Here is a 26739-nt window from a genome sequence, read left to right as displayed (position 1 = left end):
AATCTTAAGCTCATTTGAGACTCATTTCACAACTTCCCTCCAGTCTCACATTTATAACCACCTCTCATCCTTTTTCCCTCAAAAATGAACTCCTTCCCTATATCTCCTACTCCCTTCTTTTTTCTTGAGTGTGGAGCCTAGGAGTCAACCCTCTCTTGTTTGTTCTCTTTGTGGTCATGGGTCTGGTGGCTTCAGCTGGAGTGGCCAACAGAACCTCGGCACAGGCTCCCAGGAGAGGCTAAAGGCTGACATGCAGGGGAGGAAAAGTTAATATGTAGAACATCTGCCAAATTCTTCCTCTTCCTCTGAATTTCTGATCCTTTGAAGCCCTTGATTGTCCTGGAAAGTTTTGCAATCCAAGATCCCCAAATTCTCAAGTGAGGTCTTCAGTAAAAGTGAAATTCAGTGAAATCCCTGGCAACATCTCCCTTGATGGGAAAAGGAATCAGGAATCAGATTCCTGATCTGGGAAGCTGTGTATCACAATATGGTAGGGTGTGTGCTCAGGGCTTGAGAATGACCTCCTCCCTACCAGAATCTTGTTCCCAACTCTACCTGAAGCCCAGGATGGAGAGAAAAAAAAATCCTTCTTAGAAGATTTTCCATTATTTTTCTCCTTGTGATCAGCACAGATGAAAGAGTTCTGTGATTGAGTTGAAGGTCACATCTAACTATTGGAGCATGGCAACAGATACTGAGCATCACAATTGGTTGTCACATAGGACTTTAGTGGGGTTTGGAGTTAAATGCCATTGTTGTTCTCTATATGGTAACCCCCTCAGCGCTCTCACTTCCGCTCTCTCTCTCTCTCTCTTTCTCTCTGTCTCTCTCTCTCTCCCTCCCCCCCCCCCTCAGGTGAATTCAGGTGCCCTGGTGTCTGTAAAAGTCTTGTCTTTAGAAATCCTTGCCCAGCTTTCTTTCACTCAGAGAATTGGTTTTCTCTCAAGAAAATGCTCTTTCCTTTTACTGCACAGTGAACTGGGAGCCCTAAAAGGAGTGGATGGAGACAAAAGTGAGGCCAGAGGAATTTGCCATATTGGACCCCAGGAGATGAGAGAATTATCATTCGTTCTCTGAAATCTGAAGTTTTAGGGGTCTATTGAGAGGAGAAAAAAATGTTCCTTGGTTTTTGTGACCTACTTAAACATTCTTTGCAAGCTGTAATCATTTGAGGTTTTCTAAGAAAAGAGGAAAAAATAGTCTAAATATAACCCTGAAAGGCAGGTAACCTGACAACAAAGCAACCCATCTGCAGAGATGATTTCTCTGAAAACTGGCAAAACAGGCGATTTCCCTGGTCATTCCTGCGGTGCCTGCTACCACACCTCGTCCCTGCTCTGGGTTCCTGGTGGCACTACTGGCCTTTTTCCAAATGTCGTGCTGGGGCCACCCACATCCCATTCCTCCCACCTGGAACACCCAGCCCACTTCTCCCCCAAGCCTTTCCCACCTACCTTCAAAATGCAGTTTGAGACCCTTCGCAGAGATTGACTCAAAGCCAGCTCTTCCATTAAGCCTGTGGTTCTTTCTCCAGCCCCTTGAGACTCTTAAAACCTTTGTCCAGTGTGCTGTAAGGTAGGGACAGCAGGGAATGCAGGTTGGTCCAGTGGTGGAGGTGGACCTGTGCTGTCTGCCTGCACTCTGCCATAGAGTCTGCCCTGTGAGGACACCAGCTCTGTGCCAGCAGGGCTGCAGGTGCAGGCCAACCAAGAATTGCATGGAGCTTGCTCCGCTCAGCTGACCAGCTGCACCCTCGCAGCCACAGGTCACCCCTCCTTGCTCTTTATGCGTATTGGCATTCCATCTTTTCTCCCGGGTGGCAGGTGTTTCCAGAGACGGTGCCTGAGTATATTAAGGGATGTGGCAGAGTAGAAAGATGGTAAGAGCAGTCAGCACATGTGAGAATGTGGTGATCTTGCAGGCCTTCCACCATAAGGATTCACTTGATCCTTGGAACCACACCATAAATGCCACAAAGGAGGCATTACTCTCATTTTAAGGATGAGGAAATTAAAACACAGAGGACACACAGTCAGTAAATGCCAAAGCCCAGGCTCTTGACCCTAAGCCCATCTAGGTTTTGGAGGCACACAACACACACAGGGCTTAACCCACACTGACTGGACTCAGGAAGAGGCACGGTCATCTGGTATTCTTATTCAATCTCTTTCAATCTGATTTGAAAAAGTGACAGAGAGAAAGTTATGCAGCTTAGATATTTAGCTCTAGATGAGCCTGGACATCACGGTCAAGGCGGTCACCAAGGGTGGGCAGGGACCAGCACTTAGCAGGTGCAGTGAGTGCACTCATCATGTTGGGGAGCCAAACAGGACTCCCACGAAGTCGTTTCTGTCCCTCTCGGGTTCTCTACACCAGGGTGACACTGTGGTTTTAATAGTTTTATTTGTTAAAGTCATTAGAAGGTAAGTACGAACCATCACTGAAACTTTTCTTATTTTATATGAAAGGGAAAGTTTAAAACCTCGCATTTAACAACTAACTGGAATAAAAGTTCTAACTTTTATTTAGAACTGCCATATAATCGAACATAAAGTTTTCTTTTTCACTGTCTGAATCTGAAACTTTCAGGATTATTTTGTTAAGATCTGAAAAGGTAATTTGACATACTGATCTATAAAGTGTGAATTACCCCAGGGGTTAGGAGGTAAGTTTCTGTAGTAATTAGTGTGCCAGAAATAATTTCCTCCCTCTCCCCCGCCCCTTTGCTCCACGTACTCGCTTTACTCCCGGTCTCTCAAGTCATTCTTCCAGGACTGCCTAATGTAATGAATTCCTCCCCCTCCACCCTAGGGAGGACCATTATTGCCATTCTCTTGTGGAGCTGTGTGCTTTCTTGTTGACCTCGTGGTATATCACAGAACTGTAAAATTTTAGCTGTCAGTAATGTGCTGGGAAAGGCAATTTTAATGGAGTGATTTTTTTTCTCCAAGCGAGGGTGAGGAAGGACCCTCTCTCTATCTTTCCCGCTTTCTTGGTTCTGTACTCAGGATCTTGGTGAGATTTGAGGCTATCTGGCAAAGTCCACGTTCTCCCACTTACCAGCCCGCTGGTCCTGAGAAGCTATTGATCGTCACTGAGCCGTGTGTAAAACTGGGATGAAAACATTTGCCTCCCTCCCCCACCAGGGCTGTAGAGTATCCTAATTATTTACAGAAAGTGGAAATGCTTTGTATGTTCCTAAGTTTTATTTTGATAAATGAGGACAACTGCCAAGTTGTGCATGCCCAGGAGCCAGGTGCTCTAGATCCGCTATTGAAATATCTGCACCAAGTCTACAAGGTGTCCCGTTCTGTGATGGGAACTTGGGGGCTTGAGGGATGAGTGCATTGCTGAAGGTGACGAAGAGGTCGTAGGACCAATTTCCTTCAGAGCAAATTGCTACATAGCTTTATCAAAGGTCTTTATTCTGTGTGCCAGCCCTTGGCCATGAAGACAGTATAGAAGATTAACCACAAGTCCCCGAACCTAGGGCACATTGTTTAGCTTCTATAAGTTGTAAGTAACAGAGACTCTCAGTTTAAAGGGATTTCAGAGAAATCCAGGGGCAAAAACTGAATTACAGTTGGGTGTTGATGGAAGCTGGTGAATCGAGACTACTCTTGCCTTCCATCTCCTCCTCCTCCTCCTTCCCTCCTTCCTTCCTCCTCCTCTCCCTCCTCCCCCTCCCCCTTCCTCCTCCTCCCCTCTCTGGCCACACAGTGGAAAATCCTTTTGCGTGCTCCTCCCCCTTCTTTTCTATTTTGCTGGGCTCCCTGGTGACTACTGGCCTGTGGCCCACACGGTTCCCCACACTCTCCACACTGGCACCTGTTGCTGGGCCCACTTGGCTTCCTCTCCTACTGCTGACTGGAAACCCTCCTGAGTCTCATGGTTCCGATTCCCAGGGAGGAAGCTCGTTGGTTCCACTCACACCTTTCGGAAGCCATGGAAGAGCAGCAGATGAGAGCAGCGTGGCAGCTGGGTCTGGCCTGACTATCTGAAAGGCGTTTTTGCCTTTCGTTTGGGGCAAAAGTCCCATATATTCCTGTTGCCTTTTAGCTCTTGTTCCCTTCTTTCCAACATATTCTCTGTTTCCAAAATAATTTCCAGTAATTGGGTCCCAGTTGATTCAGATTTTATGGTATAGGTTCCAGGAAGCACAGGACCTTGAATCTTGCCTTCTGATCCCCCATTTCTGGTATCAGTGCCATAGTTCCATATATCATTGTTTCACATGTTTTTGAAGAAGGTAGCAGCAAACCGTGTCACAGTGTTTCAAAAAGCTTCTATTAACAGAAGCCACTGGGTCCCAAGATTATTGCTGGAATATGTGCAATTAAATTTAAAACATGATCAAAGTAGAAAGTCTCTGAGTAGTGAAGGAAAGGAAGGGCTGGTCTTCCCTCCTGGGCCTCCGGCTTGCTGCCTTCCCACCGTCCTAGGTTCTGTCTCCCTGCTGTGGGGCTTAGCAGGGAGGCCTTCTCTTGCTTTACTTGAGTATCTGCTTACAACTATTTTTCATTTAAAAAAAAGGACAGCTGTTGTTCAATGGACACATGCATGGCTCAGTTCTGTGCACACGGCTGTGGGGTAGGCAGCTCTGTCTAGGGCAGGAGCCCCAGTGGAGCTGGGACCAAATCTGATTTATGCTGACCGCGGTTGTGGGAGAGTGGAGAGCCACGTGTGGACACCCCATCACGTTGGGTTGGGTGGCTGAAACCTCCCTAGATTCACGGCCCAACTCCTGGATTTATCTGCCTCTTGAAGAGAAAGTGCTGGTCACTACTGGAAGGTTTTCTGTTTGGGGTATGGGCTTCTCTGTTTCCCAATCTTACTTTTCTTAATTCTGTCCACACTCTAGAAGCCTCCACTCTGTTAGCAAGACACCAGGTTCTTCTGATGCAAACCTGACTTAGACCTTGGGCTCCGTGGGCTTCTTCAGGCCCTGAGTCTGTGATCCGGTAGATTGCTTTGTGTGCAAGTAGTCAGACGGGGCTGACGATCTCACTCTGAGGCAGCATTAGGCCCTCTTTCTTCGCCATGCCACCTACCCCTGGCAGGGATAAAAATTAATTGTCGCAAAAACAAGAGAGAGTTCCTGTATATGTTCACCTGCTTACCCCAGAGTCGACATCTTAAATAACCACTGCAACAGTGTGGAAAACAGGAAATTAACACTGATACAATACTGTCATCTCATCTACAGATCTTTCCAGTGTTCACCAGATTTCCCTCTGATGTCTTTTATTTTTTCCTGGTATAGACTCTAATAATACAGGATCTTATTTGCATTTACTTGCCTGGTCTCCTTAGTCTTGTCCAATCTGTGACATAATCAGTCTTTTTCATCTTTCATAGACTTGACACTTTTGAAGAGAACTGGTCGGTTATTTATAGATGTCCCTTAGTTGGGAATGGTCTTATGTTTTTTTCTTTATTACTTTGAGGTTGTACCTTGCAGCAAAGAATACCACTGAGTGACATTGTGCCCCCCCTTTGCATGTCATACCCGTGGGCCTGTGATATCAATGTGACCTTCTACTTTAACTCTCAATGAAGGGGACATCTCCCAGGCTCCTCCACCTCCACATCACCATCCTCCCTCTACAGTCATTGAGCATCCTGTGGGAAGGTGCTTAGACCCCATGCAAACCTCCCGTTTCTTGTCATATTTTTACCCACTATTTTTAGCAGTTCTTAAAAATTCTTGCCTGTAAAAGTTACTAGTCCTACATTTGCCTAGCAGAGATTTTTCTACTTCTCCATTGAAAGATAGAGCTGTCCCTTCTCTCCTATTTACTTAGCTGTTTGTTTATATTAGGACAACTCGTGGGTCATAAATTTGATACTATCGTTATACATTTTGTGGCTCAAGTGCAACAAGCATTGATCAAGAACTTGTCACGTTGCTTCTCTGTCCTTCTAGCGTACTCCCATGTTTTCACTGTCAAGCTCATGGCTTGGCAGGATGGTTGTCCGAGATGATGTTTCCGTTTTCCTGGACGGAGCCCTGGACTCCCATTTCTCTAGGGTTAACCCATTCCTTATCTTGTAGGACAGCCTTAGAACCAAGATCAGGCACCAGGGATGCTCTGCTCGGGTGTCACTATCCCAGTCGTGTGCAATCAGCAGGATATGCAGCACCCTTATTTCTTTTTACATTGATCCCTTGGACCCAGGTGGGAAACCCTACAGTCAGGCTGTGATTCAGCCCACACCAGTGCCCATTTTCGGCCTTCCTCCTCTCCTCATTTAACCACTCCTGCTGACCATGAAAAATGTAGCTTTTATTATCTGCAATGTAATATTTTTTTCTAGAATTTTTTAAAGTTAAAAGAATTATTTTAATTTACACATGATTATGGGGTACAGTGTTACAATTTCACACATACATGTGATATGTAAGGATCTAATCAGGGTAATTAGCATGTCTACCTCCCTAAACACTTGTTCTTTCTTTGTGTTGGGAGTCTTGGAACTCTTCTCTTACAATTCTTAGTAAGTTATATTAAAAATTGTTGCCATTTGTAAACTATAGATACCTTACTGTGCTGTAGAATACTAGAACTCATTCCTCTTTTCTAACCTGTTACCCTTATTGACTTAATTTTTTTGATCCTAGTAAACACATAAAATAGTTCCAGAATGATCAAATCGTATTAATCTCCCACCAAAGTGGAGAATTTGTGAGAATTTTTTTCCTTCTTCAGCCTCTTCTATCTGATTAAATACCATTTCCTCAGGATACCTGGACTAGTTTTTCACCTTCCCTTCAGTCTGGTTATGTTAATCATTTGTAATACAGTAAAGCTCATTTATTGCTGTTTGCATTCTATCCTTGTTGATTTTGAATTGTTTGGGTTTTTTGTTTATCATGAAATATTTTAATTTCATTGTCAAATCTGAAGCTTAATTTTGCTGGATACAGTATTCTTGGTTGGAATCCATTATTGTTTGGGTTTTTTGATATAAGAAACATTACTGTGGCTGTGAGAATCATAACATGTCAAAAGATAGTCTCAAAGAAATACTGCTTCCCACTGTTTCTGTGTCTCTTCCCCACTCCCTCCACCCTGTCCTTGCCCACTCCTCCTAGGCCACAATCTCAGTTTCTGGTTCACCCTTCTCGTATTTCTTTTGTATTTGCACAAATGAGCAGATACATTTTTAACATATCTTCTTTTTTACACGAAGGTTAGCACTATAGACATCCTTATTTACTTGGGTTTTTTTTTTTTTAACACTATGTCCTAAAAGTGACAGAAAGAGTACATATTAGGCTGCATGGTGCTCCATTGTATGAATGGACCAGTTTATTCAATTACTCTCCAGGGCTTGAAAAATTTGGTTGTTTCCATTTCATTGCAACTACAATCAGTGCTGCAATGACTGACGTAGGGTGTGTGTGTGTGTGTGTGTGTGTGTTGTTGTTGTTGTTGTTGTTGTTGGAGGGGCATCTGCCTTGTGCACTCCTAGAAGGGAAGCTGCTGGGTTGGAGGGTGTGTGCGCATGCGGTTTTATTTGACATCACCACGGGTCCTCATGATTTTTTATTTTAATCTTTAATTTCTTTATTTTTAGTGTTTTTGGTAGTCTCTTATTCCAAATATTGCACTTATATCTCTTTTCCTTCGTCTATCAATTCTAAAGAGTATTAGATGCCTCGACAAAAGATTACGAAATTACTTTACCTACATTAATCCCCCAACTCTCTCCTTTCTAAATTTGATACTTATAGTTTTTTTTATTTATATATGAAAGTGGAATGCATTACAATTCTTATTACATATATAGAGCACAATTTTTCATATCTCTGGTTGTATACATAGTATATTCACACCAATTCGTGTCTTCATACCTGTACTGTGGATAATAATGATCATCACATTCACCATCATTAATTACCCCATGCTCCCTCCTTCCCCTCCAACCCCTCTGCCCTATCTAGAGTTCCTCTATTCCTCCCATGCTCCCCCTCCCTACCCCACTATGAATCAGCCTCCTTATATCAAAGAAAACATTCAGCATTTGGTTTTTTGGGATTGGCTAACTTCATTTAGCATTATCTTCTCCAGCTCCATCCATTCACCTGCAAATGCCATGATTTTATTCTCTTTTATTGCTGAGTAATATTCCATTGTGTATATATGCCACATTTTTTTTATCCATTCATCCATTGAAGGGCATGTAGGTTGGCTCCACAGTTTAGCTATTGTGAATCGTGCTGCTGTAAACATTGATGTGACTGTGTCCCTGTGGTATGCTGTTTTTAAGTCCTTTGGGTACAGACTGAGAAGAGGGATAGCTGGGTCAATAAATGGGCCAGGGACCTGAACAGTTACTTCTCAGAAGAGAATATACAGTCAACAAATATATAAAAAAAAATGTTCATCATCACTAGCAATTAGAGAAATGCAAATCAGAACCACTCTAAGATTTCATCTCACTCTAGTCAGAATGGCAGCTATTATTAAGACAAACAACAGTAAATGTTGGAGAGGATGTGGGGGAAAAGGTACACTCATACACTGCTGGTGGGACTGCAAATTGGTGCAGCCAATATGGAAAACAGTATGGAGATTTCTTGGAAAATTGGGAATGGAACCACCATCTGACCTAGCTATCCCTTGCTTTTTAATTTTTTCCTAATATCAAAGGTATGGTAACTCAGTATTGTTCTAGTTTTATTTTTCTAATTATGAGTGAGTCTGAACAGTTTTCTCTTTCTTTGTCAAACGCCTTTATCCCATTTGTCTATAGGTTTTGGTCTTTTGTCCCAAAACACTTTGTGGTGTATCCTGAAAATATTTCCTTCTACTTGACAAAGTTGTCTTTTGACTTGATTTATTTTTTTCCCTCATATCGCAAAAATATTTACGTCATCCAGTCTGTCCGTTTTTTCTAATTTCTTCTGGGTTTTGAGTCCTGGTGAGAAATGCCTTCTCACTGCAAGGCTGAAGAGGGATCCCCCCCCACCAGGCCTTCTTCTAGTTAGTACTTCTGTGTACTAACTAGAAGGTTTTTTTCTCCAGTGAGATTCCTAATATAGTTAGGGTTTCTTTGTATCACGTGAGTTGTAAATCTAACTTTGTCTTTTCCCAGTGGAAGCCCAGTTGTTTGAGCACCATTTATTTAAAACTCCATTTCTATGCCAGTGATTTGAGGTGCCACCTTTATCCCACTTCAAACCTCTGTACGAACCTGTCTATTCCTGGGCCTTCTGCTCTGTTCCACCGGCCTACCCATCTCTCCTTGTGCTGGCACTTGGCGGTTTTAATCAGAAGGGTTTACAGCATGTTTTAATTCTGGGGCCTCCTCTTTCCCTCTGCAATGGGTTTTGTTTTAGTGTCCTCTCGACTATTGTTGCCTGTTTGTTCATAAAAGCTATAATATCATAGAACCTACCTCTGTGAAGAAGCTTGTTGGCAATTTCAGTGAAATGGCCCTAAATATGTAAATTACTTAGGAGGAAGGGATGTGTTTACAATGCTGAGTTGTCCTATCCAAGAACAGAGGTGTCTTTGTGATGGTTCGTGTCTGCTCTGCGTGTCTAGACGCTGTGTGTCTTTCAGAAGTGCTTCTTGTCCCTTCTTGACAGTTCTTTCTTCCTAGGTGCTGTGGTTTGAATATGTGCCCTGAAATGCATGTGCTGGGAACCTGGTTCTAATGCCACTGTGTTGAGAGTGGGAGTGTGAAGGGTGATGGGTCATGAGGGCTCTGCTGTGAGCAGGTGAGCTGGTTGTCGCAGGAGTGGATTCCTGGTAAGAGGAGGCATTCGAAGACTCCTCTCAGGTGCCTTCTCCTGCCACGTACGTGATGGCTACCTCCGTGTTTATGGTTCATGGGGTGCAAACCCTCGATTTCCCAGGTTCCAGAACCATGGGCTAAATAAATCTCTACTGTTTATAAGTTGGTATTCTATTTAACAGAATTCAACAGACTAAGGCATTGTATGAGTATTAATTTGTCAAGTTTTGTTATGCACATATATGAATCTACCACAGTGAATTTCACATTTGTGTATATCTATAAAGGATTAATTTAAAAAAACACTAAAGATAAATAGAAGAAATGCCAGTAGCATAGAAAAAAGGAAACAGGGAAAGGGAGGAGGGAGGAAAGGCAGAAATACTGGGCACTGAACTGGAGCGAATTTTCTTCCATACTTGCATATGTATGTCAAAATGAACCTCAGTATTATGTAAGACTATGATGAACAAATTTAAAAAATTTTTTAAAACCCTGTTGATTGAAATTCCATTGAATTTACAGATTGAGTGTAACTGAGGTCTTTGTGATTTTGCATTTTCCAACCCAGGAATACATATGTATCTCCATTTGGTTAGCTTTTATTTTAGACTATCAATAAATATGTCTTTATAATTTTTCTTTAAGCAGTCTTGAACATATATTGCCAGCTTTATTTCAAGATCCTGATTAGTATTTGTTTTCTGTTGTTGTTGCTATTGTAAAAGGAATCCATCTTAAAATTACAGTTCTCCTTCTCTCTATTTACATGCACAAGCTGATATTGTAAACCATTGCTTTAACGCCTTTGTATCACCAGTGTGTCCTCTGTTTCTTCCTACTAATCCTTTACTCCTTCTTTACTCCTTCCATGGTGTTGTTTATTTCCTCCTTAACAAAATTAGCTAGAAGTGATAATAAAGGATATTCTTATTTTTGTTCAGAACTTAAACAGTAGTGTTTGTGATTTTCATCACGAGGCATAATATTTGCTGTACATTTTGAGTAGATGCCCTTTATCAGGTTAAGGAAATACCCTCCTGTTTTTTTTTTATGTTAGCTGTCCATTTAATCATAAAAATATTATTGAATACTATAAATATTTTAATGTCTGGGGGCCTCCTCTTTCCCTCCACATTGGTTTTGTTTTAGTGTCTTCTCGACTATTGTTGCCTGTTTGTTCATAAAAGCTGTAATATCAGAACCTACCTCTGTGAAGAAGCTTGTTGGCAATTTTTCTCCAAAATATAAAATTTTGATATTTGAAATAAGAATTTATTAATATATGTTTGAAAGTTTCTGAAATTTGTTTGCTAATATTTTATTTTGAAAATTTGCCTCTGTTCAGGAGCATGATTAAACTTTCAGTTTTCTGTCTGTCTTTGAGATCAAAGTATATCTGCCTCATGAGATATGTGTTTGTGTATAGGTTTCTTTCTCTTTTTTCCATTCTCTTCAAGACTTTGGAATTATTTATTCCTTGAAGATGTGGTAGAATTTCTGTTAAAAACTCTTTGGCCCTGGTGTTTTTTAATGAGCAGATTGCAATTACTGATTCAATTTCTCCAGTTCCTCAGTGGTTTATTCAGATTTTCTATTTCTTTTTCAGACAATTTTGATAAAACCCCCTGTTTCAATAAAACCCCCTGTTTCACTTATTTTCTAATTCATTTACAATATAGTTGCTAAAGAATTCTTTTATGGGGCTGGGGATGTGGCTCAAGTGGTAGCTCACTCGCCTGGCATGCGTGCGGCCCACCCGGGTTCGATCCTCAGCACCACATACAAACAAAGATGTTGTGTCTGCCGAAAACTAAAAAATAAATATTAAAAAAGTTCTCTCTCTCTCTCTCTAAAAAAAAAAAATAGAATTCTTTTATGATCCATCAACCATGTTTGTAGCTGTAGACTCCGTTTGTCCACAGTATCTTTTATTTGTACTTTCTTTTTGTTGAAAAAAAAAAAGAAAGTTTATCTACTTTTAAAGAACTGGCTTTGCGTTTGTAATTGTTTTCCCCTGCTACTTCATTATTTTGGTTCATTAATTTTCAGTTTTTATCCTTTTCTTTCCTCTATTCAATTTTCTTTGCTGAGATTTCTTTTCCCTAATTTTTTTGATTGTACATTTAGGTCATTAATTTTCAAACTTTTATGTCAAATGCATGTACTTAAGCAATAAATTTCCCTCTAACTGTAGCTTTACCTGCTCCTTAGAGATTTTTATAAATAGAGTTTTAAATGTAACTCAGGGCTAAATATTTACAATTATTCTTCTTCTTATTAATCTGTGACCTACTTAAAATCATTTCAGAAACTTCTTATTAAAGATACATTCAGACTTTTTCTTCTGGATGGTAGATTGAAATTAGAAGTTGATTAAGATCTTGCTCAGAGAGAAGAAAAACATGTTTTAAAATCCCCATATGCATAAGATTTTTGTTTTTAAAAATCATTGATTTAGCCAGGCATGGTGGTGCATGCCCATAATCCCAGTGGCTTGGGACGCTGAGGCACCAAGATCCATGTTCAAAGCCAGCTTCAGCAAAAGTGAGGTGCTAAGCAACTCAGTTAGATTTTGTCTCTAAATAAAATACAAAATAGGACTGGGGATGTGGCCCTGTGGTGGAGTGTCCCCGAGTTTAATCCCCAGAATCCCCCCAAAAAAGAAAAAAAATCATTGATTTATAATTTAATTGCCCTTTGGTCAGGGAATTCTTTTTGTAGATATCAGTTCTTTGCTATATGTTTACATGTATTTTGTGGCCTAAAATGTCATCAGTTTCTGCAAATGTACAATGTGTACTTGAACAGATGGTGTATTTTTTGGTTAGGTAGAGAAATATATATATATATTCTACTCTACACTAATGGTTGCAGTATGTTTCATGCCACAGCATAAATAGAAAACTCTTATACTTGTATCATATAGTAGCATAAACTTGAGTTGATTTAAAAGTGTTTTATATAGTTTAGTGAAATATTTATTACACATTCTTTATGTAAATTACAAGAAAAAATACAAATTATTAGATAAGTCACTAACTATAGTAGTCTCCCCTTATCTGAGGTTTTATTCTCTGTGGTTTCAAACACTGGTGATCAACCCCTCTCTGAAAATATTAAATAGAAAACTCCAGAAATCATTCATGAGTGTCAAATTGCATGCCATTCTGAGCAATGTGATGAAATCTCCCGTGTCCTACTCCATTTTGACCGGGAGATGAACCACCCCTTTGCCCAGTATATCCGTACTTTGTGTGCTGCCCATCCTGGTCAGTGGCCGTCTCAGTTACCAGATCAACTGTCATGGTGTCACAGTGCTTGTGTTCAAGTCACCCTTGCCTGACCTAATATGGCTCCAAAGTGCAAGAGTAGCGATGCGGCAATTTGGATCTGCCAAACCAGGAGCCATAAAGTGCTTTTTTTTAAAGTGAAAAGGTAGAAGCTGCAGACTTAATAGGTGAAGAAAAAAAATCCTATGCTGAGGTTATTAAGATCTATGATAAGTTACTGTCATTAATCTCCTCCTGTAGCTAACTTATAAATTAAACTTTATTATAGAAATTTATAGGGACAACATACTATATCTAGGGTTTGGTGCCGTTTGTGGTTTCAGTCATCCACTGGGGTCTTGAAACATTATCCCAGGCAGTCATGGGGGGACTACAGTATTAAACCTAAATAAAATATTTTTAAAAATTTATAGGAGAAGCTTGGATTTTTTCCCATGAACATAATAATTTTACATCTGGTTTTATGTTTCAAGTGACTATACTATAATGATCTCTTCTAATCTCTCCAAATTCTTAGTGGTAAAAGAAAAAAAAAAAAACAAACAATGAAAAACTAGACCCAAATAAGTGGCAAAAAAAAAAAATCATGAAAATCGTTAAAAGTTGTATCTTCTATTTCACTGAAAAAATGTAATGTTAAACTATCCTGTGATGGGCATGGTGGCTCCGAAAGGTGTCCATTTGACTAGGTGGATTGTTTCACAGGAGTCCCCTGGTTGCTGAAAGCTCAGTCCTTGTCCCCAATGTCAATCCAATAATGAGGACACAGTTTTGAGAAGAAGTAAAAAGAAGGTTTGTTGCTTTGTTAGCAGAGGAGAAACACAGGGGACTCCTGTCCCAAAGGCTGTGATGCTGCCCATCAGCAGGAACGGAGGCTTTTGAAGAGGTGACTCGGAGGCTGCATTCCAGAGTTCTCTGTTGGAGTTGTAATTCGCTTGTTAATTTGGGAGACAGTCATTTCTGAGATCTTCTGGTGCCATCCCCAAAGTCTGGATTACTTCATTCTTATGGTGGATGTACTCAGGGACAGGTAAATCTGCCTAGGATGAGGAAGAAAGGTAATCCTGTTTCCCCAAGATTAGGGAGGGGAGAGATTAGGAAGGAGCAGGGAGAGAGGAAGAGAAAGAAACGTGTCCATTTAAAAAATAAACTGCAGGGGCAGAGCAGCCAGGGTTATATGCAAAGTGTGAAGTGGGCCTTCCCTGTGTGTTTTGTGTCAGGGTGGGCTATAAGAGGCACTTTGCAAAGCTCTGGGGGTGAAAGTGGAGGTGAAGCCATTCTGCTTGGTGTGCTGGGAGGTCGGGCAGGTGCTTCTGAAAGCTCACTAGGTTGCTTATCTGTTGGCTCATCTCATTTGCTTCTGGAAGGCTCTGGGCCTGAACCTGATATACCTTCCTCTGGATCTTCCTTCAGCTTCCCTGATCCAGGTGTGCATTTAGCCCTGCAACCAAGAGTATCCGCACCTCCCTGGGGGTTGGAGACGCAGGTCGGGGCCTCGGTTTCAGGCCACCCTTCTGGTTCCAGTTTGACTTCTCTCTCCCTCTTTACTCACATCTTTTCCGTTCTTGGGCTTCAAATCCAATATTCAATGCAAAAATAATATCCTAACAGAGACTGATGAATTCCCACCAACACTTAAAGTCAAATCCTTGTAATCTGACTCCTTATCTCCTAGTGGTTCTGCTTTTCTAATGGAACCTTGACTTATATACAAAGGACAGTAGGTTCAAGTCCAAACAAAATTTCACATTCAAGTATTTTTAAAGCTGGTGAAGCTTTACTCTGACAATCCCCGGTTACTCGCACCTGGAACGGCCTGTGACTGCCTTGGCCAGTTGGGCAGGGACAGGCAGTGGTGTGCCGTCTCCAGGCTGCTCTCTACTTCTCTTTTTCTCCTAGGTTGCAGCCCCGCTCTTTATTTTTTTTTTATTTTTATTTTTTTTAAAGAGAGAGTGAGAGAGAGAGAGAGAGAGAGAGAGAGAGAGAGAGAGAGAGAGAGAGAATTTTTTTTTTTTAATATTTATTAGTTCTCGGCGGACACAACATCTTTGTTGGTATGTGGTGCTGAGGATCGAACCCGGGCAGCACGCACGCCAGGCGAGCGCGCTACCGCTTGAGCCACATCCCCAGTCCCAGCCCCGCTCTTTAAAAGGACTCAGCAGCTCCTGCCTTGGCCTCCTGGTACGAGAGCTGCCATGAAAGAAGGCCGCTGTCATGCTGGAAAGACCGAGTGGAGGAGACCTGACTTGATGTGCACAGGGAGAGGGCCCTTGGTGAGTCCAGCCGTGCAGCCCCTGTCAGGACAGCAGGTACACAGGGGTCTTGAACCCCCTGCCCAGTCCAGCTAAAATACCCACAAGTGACCCCAGGTTACCTCATGAGGAGCCAAAGAACTGCCAGCCATGTTCTGGCCAGTGTCCTGACCCAGAAGGTAATGGGGCCGAATGCAGTGATTGTTGTTTAAACTCTCATGTCTGAGGTAGCTTGTTGCATGGAAATGGAGAACCAGAATGTGATTCAATATGTAGGTGTCCCTCCACTTCCCATGAGTTATGTCCCCCAAACCCATCGTCAATCCAAAAGGTCTTAAGTTGGAAATGCCTTTAATGCACCTGACTCACCAAGCACCACAGCCGACATCACATTCCGCTGCGGAGGAGCCTGGTTCTTTACCTGTGACCCTGCGTGGACTGCGAGCTGCACTTCTCCGTCTGTCATCTTGAGAATATGACACCATGTATCTCTAACCTGGGAAAAGACCAGAATTTGAAATTCAAAGTATGATTTCCACTGAATGCATCATTGTAGAATAAAAAAAAAATCACCAAGTCATAAATTGAGGGCCATCTGCCTGGAAAAGCACTTACCTGGAGCCAACTTCCCCCATTTCCTCACCCTTCCACGGAAGTGTGAGCTGCATTCCTTGCTCCTCAGGCCCCAGAGCACCAGGCCCCTGCAGGTCCACCGCAGGCAGAGTTTGTCCTACTGTGCTAGCTACTGGCCCACCTTGGTCACGAGTGCACATGTCGAGCCCTGAGCGCTCCATTCTGCTCTCAGCTCAGCTCTGACACTGTAGGCTCCCACCTGACCTTGCCCTGCTGCCTGCAGCCTCCCTCCCTGGAGCCTTGGATGGGGCTTCTAACGCCTGGGGCTCCTGGCAGCAATCCCTGCCAGACTGCCCTGAGGGCCCAGGGGCTCAATAGCTCACAGCACATCTGTAACTGATTCCTGGCCTTCCCAAGTGTCTGGCACTGCTGTGAGCAGCTTTGAATTAAGTCAAGCTTCTTAATTATGTAGCCCAAATTTTCTAAATTTTTACTAATTTTTCATGTGCCAGATCACTCCTTTCCTGTCTTGTAACTTTTATTACTTAAGCTATCCTTTCTTGAAATCCTAATTTCATCGTTATTTATTATGCTAATCAGCTGTCTCGAGCTCTCAGATCTGTTTCCTGCCCTCTTATTCTGCTCTATGCTGTGGGCGACTAACTACATCCACAGACCCTTCTGATGCCCAGGTGAAGTTGGTCACTGGAAGACACTGGGAGGGGATTAGAGGCCTCCTGTGGTGTCTCCAGTGGTGGCCCTGTCTCCTCAGTAACTCCAGCTCAGGTCATGTTTCAGCTTGCCCACTGGCCTGGCTCTGAGCCCCTCTCCTCTGGTCCAGGGATCGAGCAGGGTCCTGCTATTTTAAAGTCTGGATTGTCTCTCTGTCCTCTCTTTGACTTCTTTGTGCTTCCATGATCCCCATACGCAATTAAATTCCCTCTGTCAAAAGCTTTTACCATGATTTCTAGTTCAGGGATGGATACTGACTGATAGATAATATTATTACCACTATAGTAATAATTATTGATCTTATTTTTTACTTTCAGTGGTAATATAAATCTACTCCCATGTTTTCTAATTGCTTTGGTCACCCTTGATTTTTGCATTCAGTTTATTTATCTTTTCTGAGAGTTTTCTTCTTTGTGCAGTGTAGGCTTTGTATTTGTGAAGTCTGTGTTTTGGAAAACTTAACACCTTCAGAACTTACAATTACAGCCCCTGACTTATGAGAGTTAGACTTAAAGTTTTCTGACTCTGCAATAGCGTGACAGTGATATGCATTCAGGAGAAACTGTAGTTTAAATTTTGGATTTTGTGTTACCCTTTATACATGCATGATTACATGTCCTGTGTGATTCGGCACCATGTGCAGCTAGAGAAATGAGAAGTTGTGCTCTATTTGCGTACCATGTGTCAAAACTGTATTCTACTGTCATGTTTAACTAATTAGAACAAATATTTTAAAATTTTTGAATTTTGGTCTCTTCCCTGGCTAGCACCGTGCATTGTGCTGTAAGCTATAATATTTGGTAGGTTATGTGCATTAATTGCATTTTTGACTTAGGATATTTTAAATTTACAATGGGCTTGTCAGATGTAACTTCATTGTTAAGTCAAAGAATATCTGTACAGCTTTTTGTCATTTATTTCATATCTCTATGCAGGAGGAAATGAAAAGACCAATAGGGCAGAGGCCAGGACTACCTACCGCGCTTCCATTCCATACTAATTTAATTTTAATTTTAATTAATGTTTCACATTCTCTTTTATATAGGAAAACAAGGTTTCTCCCTCCCCGCTACTCACACTCCATCCCTTCCAGGAATTGCTTTGGGATCTACAGGTCAGCAAACTGCAAAAGAATCAAAATTTCAGACTGAAAAGAAATGTACATACAAAAAGAGATTCAGATGTGCATTTTAAAAGAGGGAGATTCTTATGTTCAGAAAAAAAACTAGGGGAATGTGACCTTGAAGGCCTGTGAGAAGGTCAGGGTGGGGTTTTAAGGCTTTAGAACATCAGGACATTTTTCTCAGTTCAGTTTTAACTGTCAGAAATGGTCGTGTGCAGCTGGGTTAGGTGTGGAGGGACTGAGTTCATCTCATGGTCTTTTCTCTTTTTTTCCCATGTATTTATTTTACCCTCATCTTTTTACTGGGAATTGAACTCAGGGATGCTCTACCACTGGGTTACAGCCCCAACCCTTTTTATTTTTTGCTTTGTGGCAGGGTTTCACTAGGTTACCCGGGCTGGCCTTGAAATCGTGATCCCCCGCCTCACCTTCCCAACAGCTGCGGTTACAGCCTTGGACCATCAAACCCACCTGCCCAGTTTGCCCTGACCCTTGAATCAGAGTTAGGTAGTGCAGTGGACTGAACTGTGTTCTCTAGAGTTCACAGGGCAAAGCTCTACCCCTCAGTGTACTTGGAGAGAGGGTCTTTAAAGAGACAAGTTTACATAATGTCACAAGGGTGGGCCCTAATCCAATATGATTAGTGCCTTATAAGAGGGAGAGACCCCAGGGATGTGGGCGGACACACGAAAGGCCAGTGTGGACACAGCAAGAAGGAGGCTGTCTGCAGGTGAAGGAGAGAGGCCCCAGGGAAACCAAGCCTGAGGACATTTTTGACTTCCAGATCCCAGAACTGTGAGAAAATAAATTTCTGCTCTTCAAACCACCCAGTTTATGGTATTGGGTTATGGCAGCCTGAGTTAACAAATACAGCTGGGTACAGAACTCGAACTGAATGTCTTTGTGCAGTGCTCTGAGGTGTTTTTCTTTGAAGTTCTGCAGTGTATCTCTGTGCCTTTTGGGTAATGCCTAAAATCTGTTTTCTAGTTATGAATTCTTTTGCTTTATCTAATGTACTATTTAAGCCATCCATTTAAGTTTTTAATTTCCTACGTATCCCAATGGGATAGGGTCATTTTTACCTAGACTGCTCTTTCCACATAGGGTATAGGCCTTCAGCAGGGCTAGCCTTCTGTGCAAGGTTCTCATCCAGGGCCAGTGCTTCCCTCCTGTCCCTATGTGGCATGAGATTCCAAGCCCTCAGGTGAAAAGAATCAGTGGTCACCTCTCCACCACCACGCTGTAGCTGTACGACTAGTCCACCTTTGGCACGTTGTTCTATTTTCAATGTTCTGTTTCTGGAGTCTGGGTCTTTCTTTCTTAAAAGCTTAACTATGAAACATCACATGGTACCCCAGTTAACTAAATAATTTTTATGGATTGGTTAAAATTTTTTTCTTAATATTACTGTAGTTGTTGATAGGCCTTTATTTATTTATACACGGTGCTGAGAATCCAACCCAGTGCCTCACACATGCCAGGCAAGTGCACTATGCTGAACCACAGCCACAGCTCTAAAATTTTTAAATAGAATTTATGCAGGATAAATAAATATGAGGTAGATCATATGGCATTTGGTTCAGTTTCTTTGCTAATAACAAATTATCTCATATTAAAATAAATATATATCAAACATCTTAAATTTGTATTTAATCAAGCATTTCTGTTTTTAAAGCAGTATTTATTTTAGTCTTCCACTTACTAAAACAGAAAATCTTGAGTAACACTTGATAATGAGAAGAAGAAGAAGAAAAAAAGCCTCATTATTAGTTTTTGAAAGAGAAAGACAATTTATGTTGTTCTGGGGCCAAAGAAAACTACCAGAAAATTCCTTCTTGATTCTTAAACAGCACTGAGAAGCCAGACAGGACAAGGACAAGGTGGGCTCCTGGAAGTCCGTGAGGAGCAGCTTACCTTACCAAAGGACTGAGCTCAGTCCTTGGAAGCCGGACTGGCATTTTCCATCATTCAGTTGAAGCTCGGATGAATTATTGTTGAAGGACAAAGGATGCAAGGGCAGTTGGATCTTGTGTGTGTGTGTGTGGGGGGGTATAATCAGAAAGTTCTAAGAGTCAGAACGAGAGACTGGGGCCTAGGATTTTGCAGTCAGATTTATAGAAGGCTATTTAAGGACCGCAGGCACCTACATGAGTGACCCGCTGCCCCGGGTGGGATGGAGGCTTCTCCTATCCTTCCTAGGGTAACGTGAGGCTTCGAGTAATGTCTGCAAGTGTTTGGGATTGCTAAAGAGCTGCCCTACAGGATCCATGGGGTCTTGCCCTTCTCCAACCATTCAATAAATAGCACTCAGCGGAGATTCTGGCTGAGGATACTTGTTTTCAAAACAACAGCCCTGAGCCAACCTCCTTAAGCAGTTCCATATGTTTCTATGGAGAGTTTATGGATTGTGGCCTCCGGAATTCTTTTGTTTATCACTGGGAATCCAAGCCCTGAAAGCTGCTAACTAACCATGAGGTTTTCTGGTTATACAAGCCGTTGGACCTCTTAAGGACTTTGACATAAGGACCACTTTCTGTGGAATAAGAATTAGTGGTTTAAAAAGAGTGCACTTAGCAGTATCAGTCAAGTATCAGTTTCTGAATGTTGTTACTGGCTGGGCCTTTACTTTTTTGCTTTCTACTATTATCATTATTTTTTAAACAGGACTGTGCTGCCTTATGCATGTTCTTAAATGAGGCCCTCAAAGGGAAACCAGAGCAAAGTCTTCAAAGAGGTATATATATATATATTTTTTAATGAACAAATATATTGGGCACACCTGAGAAGATAGAAAGATGGTTCCTTTCCTGCCTGGGGCTGAAAGGCACAGCTCCTCAAAGCACTCAGGACTCATTCCTTCCCTGGGCAATGACTCCTCCCCTCCCCCATCCAAGCCCAGCGAGCAGAGCTGCTCCTCGGCCCTTGCCAGTCCCATGCCCAACTCATGGCGGATCTGTCCTGTTTCCAGGAAAGAGGTTTCCATGGAAGTCTTCATCAGCCTTAATCATGGCTGCTATTTACTGGGCACTTTGTGCCAAGTACTGTAGTCTTTTTATATTTGATCTCTTTTGATCCTCTTCTCACACTAGCCCAGTGAGGTGGGTACTGTAATCATCTCTCTTTTTACAGATAAAGAAATCGAAGCTCAGCGTTGGAGCAATTTGCCTGAAGTTCCTTAATAGCTGCATGAGCCTACTACTTTAATTTTTGCTACCAGTGGCAGAGTTGGGACACGAATTCAGGCTGCCTGATGTGAAGCTGTTCTCCGCCAGGCTGTCCCCCTCCCACTCTCTCCCAGGAAGGGACTTCTGCCCTGAAGGCTCAGCCTCTGCCGCTCTCCTAGCTTGGAAACACTACTGTTCTTTTAAAATGTCGTTTGTGTTGCTTTTCCTGCTGTTTCACATACAGCAGTGCAGAAGAGGGGCTGGTCGTCTCCGGATAAAACAATCCTTCACATGTGAACACCATCCGCAGCTGATGACATCTGGCTTCTCCGGAGCGTGAATGACGTGCCAGCACCCCGGGTTGACACCCTTGGAAGGCCTGGGTGCCCGCTGCCCAGGCTGACGAGTGACTCAGCAGAGAGCACACCATGCTGCGTTTGGTCTCCACAGATGAGTCAGCCCTGACGAATGGCCAGCTCTGGTGGGGCCCCCTGACGTTTTAACAGAATATTAATTGCCCTGTCACTTCCTGTTCCACACAGCTGGGTGGGATTGCTACCAGCCACACTGTGGAGCAGCTACATAGTTCAGCCCAGCCCAGAAAGGTTTCCTGTGGTGGGTGAGATGACAACATGCACAAGGGTCAGACTCCAGATGTGGGAATCTGGACTTTCCTTCTCTTGGGGAAAAACATCGCCTCGTTATCCTCTCGGAAGATTTTCAGTACAGATTCAGGGCCAACATCTGCAGAAAGAGCCCAGCTTCTCTCACCTGGAGGGCACCAGTGCGGTCCATGTGCAGGTCCCCAAGGTTCCGAGGCCATTACCCCTGAGCCCAGGGAGCAGGGGCCAGGGGAGAGTGTTTAGGCATAAATGAGGGGAGCCAGATCTCACGTGCTCCTTGAAGGTGGAAGTCATTTCAAGAAGAGGAGCAAGTTACTTCCTGGATCGAGGGCCTGCAGCTGGTGGGAAGAGCACACAGCGGCAGGGTGGGGAGTTTCCCTTCATTCATTCATTCACTCATTCATTCATTCATCTGTTCTTTCTTCCCACGACATTCACCTCAGGCTGCAGAACTCACTCACAGTATATTCAGAGGGGAGAAGAAAATGGGACTTCGTTTTTCTTTCTTGGCTGATATCATGTTCCTTTCTGGACTCCAGGGTTAAACGGCAGCCTGACGTTGTAAACTCTGTGCTCGAGGTGGACGCTGCGTTTCCTTTCGTCTTTCCGATGTCCCCTCCTTCCCTCGGCTCCTAGGCAGGTTCTGAGCATCTATGTGCCCGGTGGGTGGAATCCTCGCTCAGACGTTGTGTGATGCTGTCAGCTGGGAAGGTCCTGGTCCCCTCGCTGGCCTGTGTGGCAGAGCGGTTCCCACAGGGAACCAGGGAAGTCTGTGATGTTCCTTGAGGTGCTGGCATCCGTCGCCGGACAGCATGGCCCCAGGGCTTGGTCTCTATGCCCAGGTGAGGCTAAGGAGGCGCTGGCTTGGTTCTGACTTCAGGCCCTGCTGCTCCATCAGGACTTTCTAGGAGGGAAAAAGAGAAAGAGAGGAGCTTTCAGGTGAGAAGACGTGTCAGTGAGCTTTTGCTGCAGTGAAGCTGTGTAACAAACCACCACTGACACTCAGGAGCTTAAACACATATTTATTTAGCTAAATCAGCAATGAATATTTATTTAGTTCAGGGTGGGCAATCTTGTTCTGTAAAGTGCCAAACAGTAAATCTTTCAGGCTTTCCAAACCATACAGTTTGAACTTTGTCCACAAAAGCAGCCACAGGCAACATGTGAATAAATAAATGTCACTATGTTCCAATAGAACTATATTGATGGACAATGAAGTTTGACTTTTATTTAATTTTCTTTCTTTTTTAAAATTTTATTTATTCATTCATTTTAGTTGTTGATGGACCTTTATTTTTTATTTATAGGTGGTGCTGAGAATTGAACCCAGTGCCTCACACATTCGAGGCAAGCGCTCTACCACTGAGTCACAACCCCAGCCCCTTTATTTAATTTTCATGTGTCATGAAATATTATTCTTTTGATCTTCAACCATGAAGTCGAATGGCCCGTGACTGCCCCCTGCCCCCGTGGACCATACAAAAGCAGATGGTGCCCAGATTTGGCCAGTGGCTGTAGCCAACTGACCCTGAGCTCTTTCCCGAGTCTGCCCTGGGTTGGGCTGTGCTTGCTGGTGAGTGTGCAGGAGCTGTGAGGTGGCTGGGGACTCTGCTGGTTTTGAGTGGGCTTGTGCTGTGTCTGGGGTGGCCAGTCCAGGGTGGGCGTGGCTGCAGCAACTGGCAGGTGCCCTGCTGGGCAGCCAGCTGGCAGGTTAATCTGGGCTCCTTCTCCTCCAATGGCGAGGCACTGAGCATGGGAGATGTGCAAGGGCTTTGTGCTTGAGTTAGGTGGGCTACATCCTGTGAACCAAACAGGCTACCAGCCTGTGGCCAGAAGGAAGGGTGGGGCAGGAAGGCTCCTCCCGTGAGAGGGCACCACCTGGGGACGTGGCAAAGCACTGGGGCCATTAATGCAATTCACCTGCAAGGACCTAACTTGGGAAGAATTTTAAAACATTCTACTTGGCCTCCTTCTTGTGATTAGGATGTGGTAGGAAATATAGAAATAAGGGGCACAGGCAGGTGAAACGAGTGATCAGAGAGTCTCTGAGAAGGCGCAGAGGCAAGGAGGAGCTTGCCCGTTAAGACGTCCTAGCTATGGTGAGTACGATGATTGACAGGGTGAGAGGAGAAAAACCGGATTTCCACGTAGGCTTGACAATACCTGGTTATGTAGGGGAGGCGCGGGGTGAGGTCAGATTCCGTTCCAAGAGACAGCCGTTCAAGAGGGAGTGAAACTGGGTGTTCTCATTTTAACCCTCCAACAGCATGTGGCACTTGGTAAGGACACAGAGAGCACTGGGCGGCCCCCTCCCCTATCTTTTCAGGAAAGGAAGGAATGAGAAAGGGCAGTCAGGGTTCACAGACTGATTCTCAATTCAAGGTGAAGTTTAGGAGTTTAGATCCGGTTACAGGTTATCGTGGTTTTGGAACGAAGGATCAGAACTCAGCCACTCCCTCGCTCCTTCCCTTTCCTTCCCTCTTTCCCCTCTTCTTCCTCCCTTTTCTCCCCTCTCTCTTTCCCTCCCTCCCTTCCTCCCTCCCTTCCTTCCTTTCTTCCTGTTCATGCTTGAGCTGGGTACCAGGGGGAAATGGAGGCTCTGACCCTACAGACCCTGACCGAGTCCTTGGCATCATGGGAAATTCCTTGGCTTGCTTTCTGGAGGTTGGCTGCGCCCCAAGCCTCCCCTGTTCACAGCGGAGCCATAGATACAGCCTAGTTTTGTGCGGGGACCTGGGGGCTGGGTTATGAAACATCCTGTGCTGTCTGTGTGGTTTCCCGGTGGCAAAAATGGAAATGTGTTTGCCTTAGACTTCAAGCTTCAGTGTTCCTCTCGTCATTGTAGATGTGGTTTTAAGTTCATCACAGCAAATACGATGAGACCTGACAATTTAAAATGAAAATCACTCATATTTGAAATGAGCCTCATAGGTTTCAGAGTAGAATATTCTAAAAGAGTGAGAAGCACAATGGCCTTGTGTTTATGTCACCTAAATGTTAATGCTTTTCCCTTTCCTTATCTCCTAGGTCCTGCTGGCTGTCCAAGATCCCTTTATTCTTTGGCTAGAATCAATGGTATCATTAAAAAGGAATGTTTGGAAGCTCTTTCCTACCTCCACCCCCAGAATTTCAGATGGCATTTGCTTCCCTAGGAAAACAGACTTGAAACCAAGTTAAAGAAGAATAATTATTTGCGTTTTGCTTTATGTTGCTGCTTTTCCCTCTAAAAAGAAACTTTTCTCATCCTCGAAGTTTCCTGTTGAGCAGACGTTTTGTTTTGTTTCTATGATTTTCCCTAATCTGTTCTCACTGCGTCAGTGAAAGGAATGAGCATAGGCCTGAAGGGAATCAGGCTAGGAGTGAACAGGGTGCTGGCAGCGATCTGATAGAACTGGTCAGCTCTGTGCAGCTGCTGGTGGTGCTGGGCTAGTCTGCCTACATAGGCTCATCCAGAGCTTTCCATGCCCCGGGGGGCTGAGCACTCCTGAGTCCTCACCTCCAGGCCTTCTTCTCCTCAAACAGTTAGATCTATATTCCCAACTATTGCTCGATATCATGATACCTTCCAAGTCTAATGATGCACCTCAAGTTCAACATGGCTGAAAGAGACTTTTGACTCTGCACCCACCCTGGGCACCTGCTCCAACCCTCCCTGTACTAGTAAAGAGCAGTACGTCTAACTCTGCTGCTTGCTTGACGTCCTGGGGCCACCCTCACCCTTATGTGCTTCGTACCTCTCCTGCAGTGCAGCAGGCCCGTTCAGAGCCTGGCCTCTTCTCAGCATCGTCCCTGCTGTAGCCTCACCGGCCATGGTCTCCCAGCTCCTGCTCATGGCCAACCTTCGTACAGCAGCTAGACAGACATTGCTAATAAGGAAAGCTCCACCTGCTTAAATTCTTCTTATCCCCCCGACACACACCCTGAAGATGGAATATCATCAGCTCTAAGGCCCCAGGCCTCCGCCGCCGTCCTCCTGGTCCTTCCTGGAGCACTCCACTCTCTGTCCCTCCTTTCCATGCACCCAGGTTTCTCTGGGTCTTTGCTCTTGCTGCCTGGAATGTGCTTTTCCCAGAAGCCCGGCTGCTTCTTGGTCAGCCTTCAGATCTTGGCCCAGCTATCTGGTCCTTCCTCAGAGAGTCCTTCTGGGTCCAGGCCAGCTGAGGCCACAGTGTTCTTCCTCCCCCATCACTATCTGTCCATTTTAATGATTATTTATACTTTTATCATGCCTAGCACCTGGACGAGGTTTAGCACACTGTAGATGCTGCATAGATGTCTGCTGAATTAATGAAAAAGTAAAAATAAAAAACACTGATAAGATAGGATTGACCTTGATTTGGGACTTTAAGATGTTTTCAGTGCTGATAATCCCACTGGGTCTGGTGGCTCTCCTCCTGTTTCCAGCTCACAGGAGCCAGGCCCCCTTGCCAAGCCCTGGTTCCTGCTGATCTGTGCTCCGGGCCTCTTCTCTTGTCAGCACCACCTCCACCAACACGCCTCCAGCTCCTGTTATGGGCCAGGCACTGTTCTGGGCCCAGGGGAGACAGAATTGAGCAAAACAACAAAAGCACCAGCTTCCATGGAGTTTATGATGCCTGCATTTAGCTTACATGTACCTTTGTCCAGTCCCGATACCACACAAATCCTGATAGAACCATCTCGCACCAGGCCGGGGGGCCTTGATGGGAATTGATCCAGGTAGTTCCGGAGATTCCCAATTTGTTGGAAATGAAAAGTGTCCCCCAGCTGGGTTTCTTGGTTGTCCCAGAAGGAGAAAGTGAGGCAGAGTCTGGTCCAAAATCATGTCAGAATGGAATGGAATGGAGGACCCAAAAGGTCCCCTTGGCCCCAACTCATGGCCTCACTCGGCAGGTGGACTCGATTAGAGCTCAGGCGCTCAGGCGGGCCAGCCTCTGCCTCCTGACGGGAGGAGGGCCTTGGCTGGCCAGAGTTGGTCACCTCACTCGGTTTGTCTTTGCTGTCTGTGAGCAAAGCTGTCTTTTAACCTGAAATAAAGCTGAATTCACTACCTGCACACTGTTAGAGATGATTTTTCATTTTAGAAAACTTTAGTGCTGTCCAGGTGGACTACACTAGGAGGACTAAAACTTGGGTCTCAGACAGCAACCGACTGCCAGGTTAGCTTCCAACTTTAAGAAGACGAAACAAGACGACATTCACCGCACTTAGAATCATTTCACTGTCCTAATGGTCAACTTCATTTTCCTGTAA

The 26739-nt window shown here is 43.9% G+C and overlaps 2 long non-coding RNA genes across 2 annotated transcripts in view; both read left to right on the top strand.

Annotated features, from left to right (window-relative positions):
- The window catches only part of LOC308654366, a 75483-nt gene extending 60525 nt beyond the window's left edge, over nt 1-14958 (top strand). The window contains exon 3 of the long non-coding RNA XR_014023243.1: nt 14940-14958. This is a non-coding gene — a long non-coding RNA (uncharacterized lncRNA). The remainder of the gene's footprint in view (nt 1-14939) is intronic.
- Nucleotides 14959-15172: 214 nt separating this feature from the next.
- Nucleotides 15173-25248, top strand: LOC308654368. The gene is made up of 5 exons (XR_014023251.1): nt 15173-15349; nt 17643-17711; nt 20850-22349; nt 22815-23080; nt 24535-25248. It is a non-coding gene; the product is annotated as an uncharacterized lncRNA (long non-coding RNA).
- The last annotated feature ends 1491 nt before the right edge of the window (nt 25249-26739 follow it).

This window comes from Spermophilus citellus, assembly GCF_964194105.1.
Source record: "Spermophilus citellus genome assembly, chromosome: 8".
Taxonomy (NCBI): Eukaryota; Metazoa; Chordata; class Mammalia; order Rodentia; family Sciuridae; genus Spermophilus; species Spermophilus citellus.
Note: the sequence above shows the minus strand (reverse complement) of the source record. Positions and strands in the feature narration are given on the sequence as shown.